Source organism: Myodes glareolus, chromosome 22, assembly GCF_982192425.1.
Source record: "Myodes glareolus chromosome 22, mMyoGla1.1, whole genome shotgun sequence".
In the NCBI taxonomy this organism is placed as follows: domain Eukaryota; kingdom Metazoa; phylum Chordata; class Mammalia; order Rodentia; family Cricetidae; genus Myodes; species Myodes glareolus.
This window is the reverse complement of record NC_142047.1, coordinates 42,935,815-42,949,848: the sequence shown is the minus strand read 5'-3', so window position 1 is coordinate 42,949,848 and position 14,034 is coordinate 42,935,815. Positions and strand designations below refer to the sequence as shown.

The following is a 14,034-nucleotide window of genomic DNA, read 5'->3' as shown; positions in this document are numbered from 1 at the left end:
GAGAAAGATACTGGATCAGCAGGGAGAAGCAGGAATGCCTGGCTTTGAAGATTAATTTCAAAAATTATGGATAGCGGTCATGAGAATAGCTGTATGTCACAATGGGACGAATCCACCTGCGAATTATTATAAAATAACAACCAAACTTAATACCCTGTGTTTTAAGTCACTCCAGGTGTTTTATTTTAAGTCCGCTCCTGTGAGAGGTGGCTCACCTGGATAAAAGGTCAGAGGCCAATGGACAAGGCTTTGTTGGTGCTTTAATATTTCTTGCATTAGCAAGGTCTTTCCATTGCTATTTTGGGATAAGCTCTGGAGGAGAGGCCAGCAGCTGGAGCCTAGAGGCGAACTACACTCAGATGTTAGCTATCGAGAAGAATCTTGAAGAACAGCTGAAGGGGACAGGCCCTGGGTTTTGAAACTGACATGGCAGGACCTAAAAAGAGTGCCCTGCCATGTGTCTCTGATGATGGAGGGCAGTGGCTTTCTCACAGTCCCTTCTGTCTTATGCTTTGAAGCTGGAGTTGAGGGTTGAAGTGTGGAGCCTACCACTCTGTGCTGGTTGGTTTTGTCCTTGATAAGAGTCGATTTCTTTAATTCTTATTTTGCATGTTATTGGAGAAAAGGCAGGATGAGCAGAGGCAGGAACAGGAGTAGCAATGATACCAGATGATGCCGCAGGAGGAGCTAAGGTTCACAATTAGACACCAATGGGCTTCGAACATTGCTTTGCCATTTCTTAGATTTGTGATCTGAGCCAGATGACTCCATTATTTTGGTTTCCGGTATTCTCTTTTGTAGTATTTGCCCTATCTAGATGTGTAAATCAGGACATCTGTGTCTATGATTCTGGTCATTGTTGACTCTCTTGTCATATTTTTCTCCACAACGGCCTCTTTGCCATGGTCTGTTCTAGTACCTGGTTACTCTAAAACAAACTCTGTTTATGTTCTGTGCTAGATTAAAAAAAATACTTGAGAGATGGTTCAGATGGTAAAATGTTTGCTTTGCAAGAATGAGGACCTGAGTTTAACCTCCAGAACCCATGTAAAACAGGCACCCTTGGAAACACATTGCTGTAATCCCAGCCCTGTGGTGGTGAAGACAGGGGGATCTCTGACTTCCCTGGCCAGCTCTTCTAGCCTAATCTTGATCTTGAAGATAGTGTTACTAAGTGGTCGGGTGTGGACAGTGTTTCTGAGGATGACTCCCGAGGTTGTCCTCTGGTCTACACACAGAAACACACACACACACACACACACACACACACACACACTCTCTCTCTCTCTCTCTCTCACACACACACACACACACACACACACAGAGATAAACATATAACATATTCCTATATATTATATGCATGAATACACAAAAACAAACACACCACACACATACAGACACACATATACACTGATATTTATTATATGCATAAATACAAACACATACACACACTATATACATACATACACAGTGATATGTATTATACACAGGAATACACATGCACATAAATAAAAGAAAAACCAAATTAAATAAACAATAAAAGCATCTTGCCCTGAAACCGGTACCTGATACTCAGTGTGCACAATGAGTATTGTGTACATGGTCCTTTGCCCACACACATCAAAGGTGTCAGATTCACCTGGAGACCTCCTCCCACTGATCCAGCCAGAACTGATGGATACACAGTTTACAGAGAAACAATATGCTTTTTGGTAGCTCAGTTACTGAAAGCAACACATTTTAGTAATAATAAATTCAAATGCTCCCACTTGAAAAATCTAAGAGGAATTCTCATGTAGACTCCATCTTTGTTCTAGTATAAAAATGCCTGAGAGGCTGAATTGAGTAATCATTATAATCAAGGCGAGACAATGACCAAGTCTGTTTGTAGCATCACAATACGGGACAGTTGTGTGTCTGTTGGGAAGACAGCAAGCTATTCTTTACCCGAATCAACCAGGAAATTCAGACAAAGCCTTCGCTACTCTCCCTAAGTGATAAAGGTAGTTGAAGTTGCATATATGGGTCACAAGGAAATAGATGCTTCTCTGAGGATGAAGTTTAAGGAGCACCTTAAAGATGACTCAGACTGTGTAGCTCCAGGCACAAGATCAAAACTTGATTTCATGGAGGTGGTGGTGAGGGAGGTGGGATGGCAGATTAAGTGTGAAGAAGTCTCTGTGGTAGTGCTTCAAAGGTGAAAGTCTAGGGTGGGTGAAATCCAGGCTTTTCCATTCCATTTACCTCCTGCTTACCAGGGCTCATCCCAAGGCATGGCAATGAGGACTCTCAGGCTATAGTGATACTTAGTTTCCAGCTCTCTTCCAGACAGGCTGGGTTTTTTGTTGTTGTTGTTGTTGTTTGTTTGTTTTTTCAAACACAAAGCTATGGTTAGGCTCCAACTGCTTTATCTCTTGATCCTATTCACCCTGACACTGGGATTTGCAAACCAGGGACAAAGGTCCTTTTCACTGCTCTGAAAAGTCAGAGTAATTAGAATAAGGGCCATGTTACAAAAGCAACGAATGATGTGGGCAGCAGAGGTGCCAGGAAGAAGTTATTTCAAGGCTATTGGGGAGCTCTTTGGAAGAAAGAAACAATTTAAAATCAATATCAAGGCCGTGCTGAAGCCCCAGCGGCAAAGGCAATTGGCCATCTCCTTAGGACACGGATATAAGCGTGACTGCCTTCTGCCTCCACTTCCATGGTGTGTTATTTTTCTTGAGTTCTGGGACAAAGGTTTGGGTTGTCTTGAAGATCTAGTGTGGAAGGGGAGTGTGGGGGTTACTGTGATTGACAGGATCAGGGGATTGATGAGTTTAGGTGAGCAGAGCCAGAGCGCTGCTGTTTTAAGGACACAAGACATATTCTGGGCAGGTCAAGCCTTTCTCGGAAGCAACCTTACACTGGCAGGTGATGATTTTACTTGGAGTAAAGCTTTCCCAGTCAATCAGCCTCTAATGAGGAGTGAAGTAGAAGAGAACTAATTATCCCAGGGGCTCAGGGCTGCAGGAGCGCCACATGGCAGGTTGTCTTGGTCAATATAGTCTTACCAAAGAGAAAAAGACAACGTAAAGGAGAGGGGAATAAGGGAGAAAATAAATAAGAAATAGGAGAAAGAGCAGGGGTAGGAGTAAAACAAACCTAGCCACAGCCACCACTACCCAGGAGTACTGGGGTAGCAGGACCCCGTCCACCCTTACACATGTTCTGTGTAAGTTCACTTCCCATCCCGCTGTTCTCATGGCACATGGACACTGAGAAAATGAGACAATGATGTCTGTCATCAGATAGAAAGGATTTCTTCCAGATTAGCATTGTCCAATAGTTATGTGTCAGGCATACAAGATGCTTAAACCTATTCAAAGGCTGGCAAGACAGCCCAGTGAGTAAAGATACGTGCTGACAAGCCTGAAGACCTGAGTTGGGCACACACACACACACACACACACACACACACACACAGAGAGACAGACAGACAGAGACAGAGAGAGAGAGACAGAGAGAGCTACAATGCACATAAATAAATAATGTAATAAAAACTTAAGATACCCTAGAAAGTTTCATTAAAAAGTAAAAAGTGATGGGTGCGATTACTTTTGATATTGTGTATTTCACTTCATTTGACATATCCAAAATGATAGCTCAGTGTAGAATCCATATAAAATTATAACTGGAATATTTCACATGTAATTAATCTTTGTGATTCCTTAAGAATTTTATATTTATATCATAGAATAAGTTTGGTTTTCTGCCTTTAATATGCCCATGTTGCTGTCCTAATCCCCAGTACTACAGAATGGAGGTTACATAGGAGTGGGGGTCACTACAGGTGTGATGAGTTAAGATTAGGTCATAGAGGAGCAGTGTCTGTCATCTTGTGTGGCAGATGTCCGTAGGAAGAGGGAAGTCGGCCTCTAGAGTAATGTACACGAGGAAGCATTGTGTTAAGACTGGAGTATGCTATCCAAATAGAGGAAGGGCCAAGGTCTTAAGATGAGTGTACCCTTGTCAAACCAGAAAGCTCAGATTTCCAGACTCCAGAACCAGGAGATAGTGGATTTCTGAGGTATAAGCAACTTAGTGCATGGTTCTTTGCTAAACCAGCCTGTTCTGGTTTCATTTCTGTTGTCCTGCCAGAAAACAACAAAGGGAAAGAAAGGATTTCTTTGGCTTAGAATCCCAAGTTACTGTCCATTATTTTAGGGAAATCAGGGTTAGAACTCAAGCAGCTACGAATATCACAACTACAGTCAAGAGCAAAGACAGAATACACGTATTCTGGTGTGTGCTTGCTAATTCCAACATACCAAGTCGCTCAGCATCCAGCTTGGGGAATGGCGTCACCCATAGTGTTCTGAATCTTCTTACATATGAAGAAGAATCAAGGCAATCCCCCGCAGATAATGCCCATAAACCAACTTGATCCAGAAAATTCCTCGTTAAGACTCCTCCTAGAGGATTCTAGATTGTGTTGAGTTGAACATTAAAACTAATGAGCACAGAATCCTAGCAAAACACCAGAGTCCTATCTTGTTGTGGGTCAACCCCACTTCCAGTCACATGCATCTGGCAGCTACTACTGGATTACAGACTTCTGAGATTGCGACAGTTTGACTTTGTGTTGAAAGTCCCCAGTTTTTCTCTTACACAGCTTGCTGCAGCTTATCTGAAGTGTGTATTGGGTGACAGTGTTTGAGTTTCCTTTCCTTTGATGCCAAAGCAAAGGCAAACACACTTCATCTCCATGGCAAGTTTACCGAGCTGAGATGCTGTGTTTGTGTTTCTGATTCACAGTTGCCACTTTTTTCTAGTTCGTTTTATGAGTAGTCAATTTTTGTTTTTCCTGCTATGCTTCAAGCTTGGTTACCTAGAGACGAGCGAGTGGACACATATAGTGATGAGGACCGTGGAGCCAGGTGAGATTAAGTTGTCCAAAGACTGCAGGCGGGATGGGCACCAAATTGACTGTGGAACTTTTTTTCCACTGAAGCCTAGTCCTTAGTGTCTGTCTCAGACCCATTGTATCAGGCCAGGGTCTCCTACCCCTCCTTTGCTTCCTTGGCTCCCACCCTTAGAGTGTTACCTGTTAACCCCCGATTCTCCAGGTGAGGAAAAAGTGAAGAGAAAGTCGCTCTGAGGTGAGGGTTATGGACGCTGGACGCTGTCTCCATGTGTTCCTGTTCTGAGCAACTCCTCTCTGATCTATACAAAGGCAGTTGCCTGTCGACGAATTTTGCAGTCTAAGAACTAATCATTTGATGATGTGCACATTTTAATGCTTCATTACATTGGTTAGAGGAAAGCCATCTGTGGGGCACAGGGGAGCCTAGAGAATGACTGTATTTTGTTTTTATTGGGCTCACTTGGCTCTGTGACTAGCCCCTCTCCTCCTGCTCTCAGGGCTGTGTGGATCATTTGTAACTTTTTAAAATTAATTCTTTGGGAATTTCACATCATGTACCCCTGTCCCACCATCTCCCAGTCCCTCTGCATTTGCCCCTCACCCTTGTAGTGTCCTTCCAAAGACAACCTAACAAAGAAAGAAGGGAAATGAGATGAAGATAAAAAAGAAGAAAAAAATAAAATAAAAAATAAATAGAAATACAAATAGGAGTATCAATTTTAATTAATAAACAAACAGAAAAAGAAACAAAACAAAGTCAAAAGAAAAAAATAAAATAAAAACCACTTTGCACTTCCATCTTTGCCTCTCCATTGCCTCTTTGTCTGTCTATCATGCACACAGCTCTCCTTCCATTGTGTGATGTGTTGTTGGCCAGGTTCAAGACCTCTGACCTCCAGCACAGCATCCACACTGGACCCTGCAGAAACTTCCTGACATTGGCTGTTGCCCTGAGTCCTGTAGACCATGCAACAATGGCTCTGCAGGACAAGTCCCTTCCTGTAGGATCATCTATGATCCAGCAGATCATAGATGGAGTAGGTGTTGGGGTGTGTCTGCTCAAAGTCCTGGATGTGAACCTGGGTGATTGCTGAGTTGGTCCATCTGGGCCTCTGGGACCACTGCTCTCAGGCGAGGGGCGAGGCCAGCTCTCCCATGTCTATGGCGGAGAGTGAGGCCATCTTTCCCAAATGTGGTAGGGGCCAACTCTCTTATTAGGGATGGGCCCAGCTTTCCTGTGCCAGGGTCATCAGGACCTGTGATCCCCGGCCAGCTGGACCCCAAGGCCAGAGAGGGACAGGGCCCAGCTCTCCAGTGAGGAGGGGGGCAGCTTGCCCTGGGTCAGCAAGGGACACGGCCAGCTCAGCAAGCCCAACTTGTGATTCAACACACGGTTTGGTACATGAATCACATGGGCCCTGTGCTAACATGTGCTATGGGCATCAACATGGATCCCAGCTGCAGCAGGACCATGGACCTAGTCAAGGCCATCAACAGCAGCTTGGGCCTCTTTGTCACCATGAACCCAATGACAGCATGTGACGCTCAGATTGGTATGGACCCAGCAGCAGCATGGTCCTCACACTCCAACATGGTGACAGTAGAGACCCCACTGCAGTCACATGGCCCCTGGTGGCAACAAGAGCCACAGACTTTAACATAGACCCTGACTGTGGTAGGGTCATGGACCCAGACATGGCCCTTGGCTGCAGTCCCGCCCAGAGGACTCCATGGCCAAAATGGCAGCACAGGCATCTAAGATCAGCATGGCCCCTACAGCTATTCACCCCTCAGATTCCAACATGGCCACAGATGGTGACCCAGAAGCTAGGCATCCTTGTGACCTCTCATGAGAACTCAGGCCATGGACATAAACATAGGCATAAACATGCAGTAGGACCATGGACCCAGATGTGGTCTTCAGCAGCATTTTGGGTCTGGCTGTCACCATGGCCCCTGGTAACTATGCAGGCCTCTCAGATTGGTTTGGCCATAGTTGCAAGGTGGACCTTGGACAGCAACATGACAACAACATGGCCCCAGGTGGCGGGTGTCCCAGACCTTGTGCGTCCCCACGGCCTTTAATTGTACCAGGAGCCATGGATATTAGCATAGGCCCTGGCTGCAGTAGGACCATAGACTCAGAGATGTCCCCCTGCTGCAGACCCGGCCTGGACAGCACCATGGGCCCAGGTGACAGCACAGCCCACCCTGTAGTTTAACCCAGAGCCTTCAGTGGTGAAAGGAGCCACTGACATCAACACAGACCCTGATACGGACCCCGGCATCAGCTTGGGTTGGTTGGCACCCTGGTCATAGGTGACAGTGCAGTTCACTCAGATGACACCACACTGGCTGCAGGGTGGCCCTCGGATACCAACATGGCCCCAGGTGGAGACCAGGCCCCTGACACCCATTCAATCCTTGATGGCAGCAGGTGCCATGGATATCAACATGGACCCTGGTGGAAGGGCTACAGACCCAGACATGGCCCTTGGCTGGAACTCAAGCCATGGCCCCAGGTGGCAGCCCAGGCCACACAGCTTGGGTTGGTCCCAGTGGTGGCATGGCCCTCAGGCACCAGCATAACCATATGTGGCATCCTCACAGCATTTGGTGGTAACAGGAACCATGGACACCGACACAGACTGTGGCTCTGGCAGGGCCATGTACACAGGCATGATTCTTGGTAGCAGCCCAGGCCTGGATGTCACCATGGCCCCAGAAGGCAAGCAGGACTCCCACAGGAGTCCGTCCCTCTCTACCCTCACATCTACAGATCTGCCTTTCTCCACAGGACAATAACCCCTCTGCCTTTCTCCCTCCCGTTCGCACCCATGCATTTGCTCACCGTAAAGGCGCCAGATGACCTGGCGCATGCCCTTAGTTTCTTTCTGCCTGCCCAGGGCAAACTACTCCAGGCGGCGTGTGTAATAAGTTCATCTTTGCTGCTCCTGTTTATCAGCTTTTGAAAGCAGCATCTTTCTTCTCATTGTGACAGCGGTATATGGTTAATGGAAAAAAATTAGAAAAAAAATAACTCCGCGACACGAACGTGAAAAAATAATCACTAATAATCATAACATTTGGAGATAAACAAGTCAAATATGGAAATTATCTTTCAGTGGCATGCGTGTATGATGCATGGGTAAGCTTGTATGCACGAATGCAGGCATGCTCGAGCCATGGTGTGGATGTGGAGGTAGAGGACAAGCTCACGGATCAGTCTGCACAGCAGACCTTGTTTGAGACAGTGCTGTGTATGTCAGGTTACCTGGTCTGAAGGTTCCTGGGAATTCTGTCTCTGTCTCCCATCTTGCTGTAGGAATATTGAGATTATAGATGTCCAGCTTTATGTGGGTTCTGGGGATTCAGACTCAGGTTGTCACGTTAATGTGACAAGCGTATTACCCACCGCGCTGTTTCTCCAGCTCACGGTGTGTTTAGTAAAAGCGTCACTCGATCACTCACATTACATTGTTTCACCAACAGGCATCTCCTGTACCGTTTGTTGTATAAACAATTTATTTTTCCCCCTTGCCCCACCTGCTTCCCACATGTGGACTTGATTTCTAGCCATTCTCCTGGGCACCAGTTGCTTCTTGTGACTCAAATACTGTTTCACGGTCCCCATATGGGGATTGAAGCTGGCCAGGTCCCTCTGTCCGTGGAGACGTGTTCAAGACCAGGGTTCACATTGCCTCTTGGACTCCCTGTGACTCTAAAGCAGGCCTAGCAAAGATAGAAGTTGGAGACCACAGACTGGACTAACCACTCTCCCACTGGCTTCTTGGAGGAGCCCTAGCACTGACTATTCTAATAAGGTTAATTTTACAAATGTATAAAAATCCATTCTGGCTAATGAGTGGTTCTTGGCTCTGTGTCTAAGGTGCACTACTACTTTAGAAAGGTATGACCAACTGGAATGTCAGATGGGGTTAGGGAAGGAAACAATGAGGTCAGCAGTTGCCAAAAGATGTCATTGTGATCTCCGCCCAGCATCTAAGGGACAAACAAGGCCACTTGAAGTGTGATAGGTGTGTGGACTCTGCAGCCCACAAGGCTGCACTGTCAAAAGCTTGGACATCCTGGAGATACCTATCATCGAGACCGCCCATGCCTGTTCCCCCTCTTTCCACAGCACACACACCTCCACAGTGGCAAATGAGTCCTGGAAAAGAACGTGCTAACCTTAGATTTCCCTTGATTGGGGATAATACCCTTAGACATGGGCACTTGGAAGCAGTTAACTGTCTAGGCAGATGGGTCAGCAAGCCGCTGTGTCGAACCACATCTGTCCTGATGCGCTGACACTCCTGCTCGTCAGACACTTCTTGCCAGAACACTTTATGTGCCACTGAGAGAGAGGCCCCGCGTTCCCCCTTTCTAAGAACGAGGAAGCAGTTCATTATATTTTCACACTAATGAGATACAGAATATATTGCTCTCATTGTTTTTTTTTTTCCTCCTAGATGCACTTGTTCACTTACTGAAGACAATCTTGATACCATGTTGTGCTGACGAGCGTAATAGAGAAGTGAGTGGGGAGAGGGCTCGCAGCCTGGAAGAATATGAAAAATGGCACCTCTGTTTTCTTCCTTAACTTAAAAATGAAAACGTACTTTCCGCAAGTATAGGAGATGACAGGAATGTGTGTGGAGGTAATTATAAGAATTTGGCTCTCCATTTGTCTAGGGAAATCAGCTGTTTCAAAGAAGGCAGAAAGAATTGCATTCTCTTTGAACTTTTCTCCTGTTGATTACCTTCCTGTCGTCGGCAGCAGGCTCTGCCAATTTCTTCTGCTCAGGAACTTCACGCTCAAGTCTGAGTGCGTGTCACAGTGTTCTCGTCGAGGTCCCGATTGTTCTTTCAGAGAGTAAAAGAGCAGCTAATTCCGTTTTCCTTGCAGCCACCCAGCATGACTCAACAAGCATCCCACCATTTCCACACCACGTGATCCCGGACAGCTCCCACCACCATCCAGGCTGGCTTCTCCCCTGCGGGATGGAAATGACGGCATCTACTTCACTGGACAAGGATGTGTGAGTGGAAGGTTGTGAAGAATAAGATGGATCTTGCCTGAGAAAGCGTTTGGTTAGTCAGAGCCCTCAATAAATGAGATTGCCTTCCTTTTCTCTGAGCAGAATAAAAATTGCAGCGATATTAACAATGATATTTCATAATTTATTTATGATGTGATATGTGTCAGGGATCTAATCTGCATGCTCTTCTTTAAGCTTAGGGACAGACACATGAAGTGGGCATGACACACTGACTTTGAAATAATAGGTGTGACTCCATTATCTTAGCTGTGACTACTAGAGCCACGGGTGGAAGCTGGATATATCTAACTTTCTAATAGATTAATTCAAGCACAATACCAGACTACCACTACCTCTTCTTGACCAGGAGTTTTGTCATTATGCTGATTTGGGGGTGTTCTTTAATGACCTGTCTCAATGATCTTACTGTTGCTATAATAAAACGCCTTGACCAAAACAGCTTAAGGGAGAAAAAGTTGATTTAGTTCGTTTTACAATTCCAGGGGCTACAATCCCTCATGGTGAGGGGCATCAGCCAGGAGCAGGAGGCTGATGGTGGAAGTTACAAAATAATCCCACACCAGTTTAGAATTATGAATAATAAAGGGCTATTTATTTAAAGGAAAATTTACAGATCACTGTCCTAGATAACAGTCCTCTGCATGAACAGGAACAGAGTTTAGTTACTGGAAGCGAGAGCTGGAAGCAAGAGAGGGAGGGGACACTTTACAGCTGCTTTTACAGTATCAGAGACCATGCCCAAGTGGGCTCGTCTCTTAAAGGCTATTGGCTGAATGTGCTCCCACAGCAGGAGGCTGGCTGCTCATGCAAAGTATGCAGTTAAGAAGCAGAGAGTGAGCAGCAAGTGGGGCCAAGCTCTACGGTTTTAAGGTCCTCCCTCAGTGACCCACTTCTTACAGCAAGGGTTCACCTGCCATATGCTAACCATTCTACAATATATCCCTAAACAGTACCACAAGCTGGACACCAAGTGTTCAGACACACGAGCCTGTGAGAGACATTTCTCTTTCAAGTCACAACTGGGATAAAATGTATGCGTACATGCTAGGTGCTCAGAAATGCTCCCCTCTCCTCACAAGGAGACTACTGCCTAGTTCCTTGCCACTGTACCCCACAGCAGGTAGAAACTGAGTCTTGGCCACAGCTAAGTCCAGCAGTGAAGGCAGATGATAGAGTCCTGGAGAGTCTGCTCCTTAGGCATTCTCTGTATTTCCCCTGACCTCTCATTTCATTGTTATCCAAACTTAGACACCCGAGGAAGGTTGACGAATGCTCTCACATAGACAGCATCTGCTTCTGTGTAGCATGGAAGACACACAGCGATGCATGATTATGCACATGAGGTGTGTATGAAATAGGTTCATGTAAGTAGGAGTGTGCTGTTATTTTAAAAGGGAGAAGCATGAAGACTTGGAGTGGAAGCTGAGTTGAGGGGTACATTAGCTTCCTTTGGGGTGACCTCAGTAACAATTCACGCAGTGGCTTAGCATGAAGCATTTTGAGAATCCTACAACTATGGAAGTGAGAAATTCAGAAACTGGTCTTAAGTAACTAAAATCAAGATGCTGGTAGAGCTGGGCTCCTCTTGGCTGCTCTAAGGGAAAACCCATTTCCTTGTCTTCTCCAGCTTCTTGAGGTGGTTGCAATGCTTAGCTCATGGCGCCTGGTCAGTCATTGCACTGCCCAGACCCTGCTTCTGACGAGACACCCTCCTCTCTCTTGCCTCCTTGTGTCCTCCAGAAGGATCACCGTGATTTCATGGGTGAGAGTAAGTAATCCAGGATAATTTTATCATCTTGACCGCCTTAGCTTTGTCGCACCAGCAGACTCAATTTTTCCTACCCACAAGCTTCAGTCTTAGTATATAAACATCATTAGGGAGGCCACTATTGTTTCTGTTACATGGAGTCAATGAAGAGTTGGAGAGAAGTCACAAAAAGAGAGACCACATTCAGAAGCCATGGAGGAGATCAGGTGTTAAACATAGGGAAGCAGGCAGCGAGGGTACATCACCCAGAGTGTGCATTATGGATAGGCCTGGTGGTTGGATGAGATTTGGTGTGCTGGACCTAAGAGGACCGTAGGCAGGTTACCCTCAGGAACAGGTAGACCCAACCTGTGATGTTCAGTGTATAAAATACCTGACTTTTCTGAGAAGGCTTGGGGAGTAAGGATGCAGGCAGGAAAGGGTGGGATTTTCCTTCACAAAGATGGCAGATGGTTCCTGGGATCAAATTTGAGGTAGCAAAAATGGGCTCTGGGAAATTATTACAGTAAGAGGGAAAGGCTGGTGACAGCTAGCACCAGCCCAGTGAAGTCGAATTCACAGATGGTTAAGAGGTGGGGACACTGAGTTGTCTGCATGTTTCATTGGTAGAGGACTGAGATTTAGGGGTGACCTCCAAGACTCTTGGTGTGACCATCTGGGTGTGGACGGAAATATCTGTACAGGGACAGGCAGCTTTGAACTGGCAGAAGGCGTGTGAGTCAAGAAGAGTTAATATCTAGGTTCTGGCTCTAGCTTGAGTTTTCCTTCATGTTAGCTGTTGAGTGGTCATTCTGGGACACTGTAAAAGTCTAGGACGAACCTCCTTCAGAGAGATTTATTCACGCAGGCAGATATTGTGTAAAGCAAATGTCATTCGGCACCAAACTTTTACTTAAATCTTATTTTTTTTCCACCAGCTCTTCATTAACCTGGATCAAGCAACATAAATCCTCCGAACCTTCGTTTCTTCATCTCAAAATGAGTAGCGAAATGTGCCTCGCTGGGAATGTTAGATTGTTGCAAGGATCAAAGCAAAAAGAAAAAGTGGCATACAGCCATGCTACCCTGAACATACTTGGTCTCAGATGGTAGGCAAGGGTCACGCTGGCTAGCGTTTAGATGGGAGATCAACTGGGAACACTAGTTGCTATAGGATTAAACTTAAAAAGTTTAACAATATTTAAATTCTTTACATCTACTAAATGTTTGTTGAGTGTTACGTTTATGCTTTAAAAATAGGAATTATTATTAGTATATCTAAATTAAAAGGGGACACGCTATCATTATCGGCTACCAGATCATTTGTATTATATCTGCTGTCTTGTCCCCCTTTCTCCTTACATGACCAAACAATTCCATCTTCCACATCCTTCTGAGATTCCGTGTTCTAATCATTTAGTCGTTTCCATGGATGGAGGGCTAATCCTGGACAGAACTGCCAGGAGAGCCGGGGAAGTTCAAAGGCATTCCTGAGGTAGCAGAGGGCTGAAACCTGCTTGCTATGGAGCTGCTGGGGACCAGGAAAATGCTCCATGAAGCCCCACTGCTTTTGTTTGTCTCCCACCCGCCTTACAAGACGGGTACTTTTTGTTGTTGTTTATAGGAAGCAGAGATGCAAATGGATTCAGACTAGAATTTTATCCCGTGGTTTCACATATCTGACTTGGCCAGACTACACTCTAGTGATTACTGTACTTGCACATGGTTTTGCTGGAACCTTAACTACTAGATAATTTGAAAAATTCCATGCGCCGAAACTTTTTCTTTCCTGAGAAGGAAAGCAAATGGTGACACATTACTCTGTATCCTGGATGGAGCAGAGAGTGTGGGCCTCACTGGGCAGCAAGACTTAAAGCAGAGGCAGATGGAGAACCTGGCTAAGAACCTTCCAGAGGGGGGTTCAAGTCAGAGCAAACATTGTGAGTCAGTGGAGCTGGAAGAGGGATGTGAGAGCCCCCCCCCCCACACCATTCTTTCATTGTATGTAGTCATTGCTCATGACCCTGTGAAATAGGGAATTCTTCATTCCAATATATATTATATATTGAATATATCCTTCTGTCCCCTTCCCATTAGCTGCCTTTGTTCTCTTTTGTTTGTTTGTTTCCAGGAAGGAATAGTTTTAGGATGCCCATTGGCCTGGTGGCAGTCCTGTGCCATGGAGTGGAGCAGCTTTAGCCTATAGGGTTTGTGCTCACTGGCTGCATCCAATAGCCTCCTATGGACAGGAGGAGTGAGGCTTTGATGCACATGTACCCCCTGGAAGTGCTCGCCTGACTGGCACCGTTTAAGAGAAG

General features: G+C 45.7%; 2 long non-coding RNA genes across 2 annotated transcripts in view; both read left to right on the top strand.

The window, feature by feature from the left end:
- The window catches only part of LOC125402511 (uncharacterized), a 56,111-nt gene extending 46,032 nt beyond the window's left edge, over nucleotides 1–10,079 (top strand). The window contains exons 2-3 of the long non-coding RNA XR_007232646.3: nucleotides 9,379–9,567; nucleotides 9,816–10,079. This is a non-coding gene — a long non-coding RNA (uncharacterized LOC125402511). The remainder of the gene's footprint in view (nucleotides 1–9,378; nucleotides 9,568–9,815) is intronic.
- Nucleotides 10,080–11,601: 1,522 nt separating this feature from the next.
- On the top strand, nucleotides 11,602–13,033 carry LOC148118532 (uncharacterized). Its single transcript, XR_015735982.1, has 2 exons — nucleotides 11,602–11,737; nucleotides 12,655–13,033. It is a non-coding gene; the product is annotated as an uncharacterized LOC148118532 (long non-coding RNA).
- The last annotated feature ends 1,001 nt before the right edge of the window (nucleotides 13,034–14,034 follow it).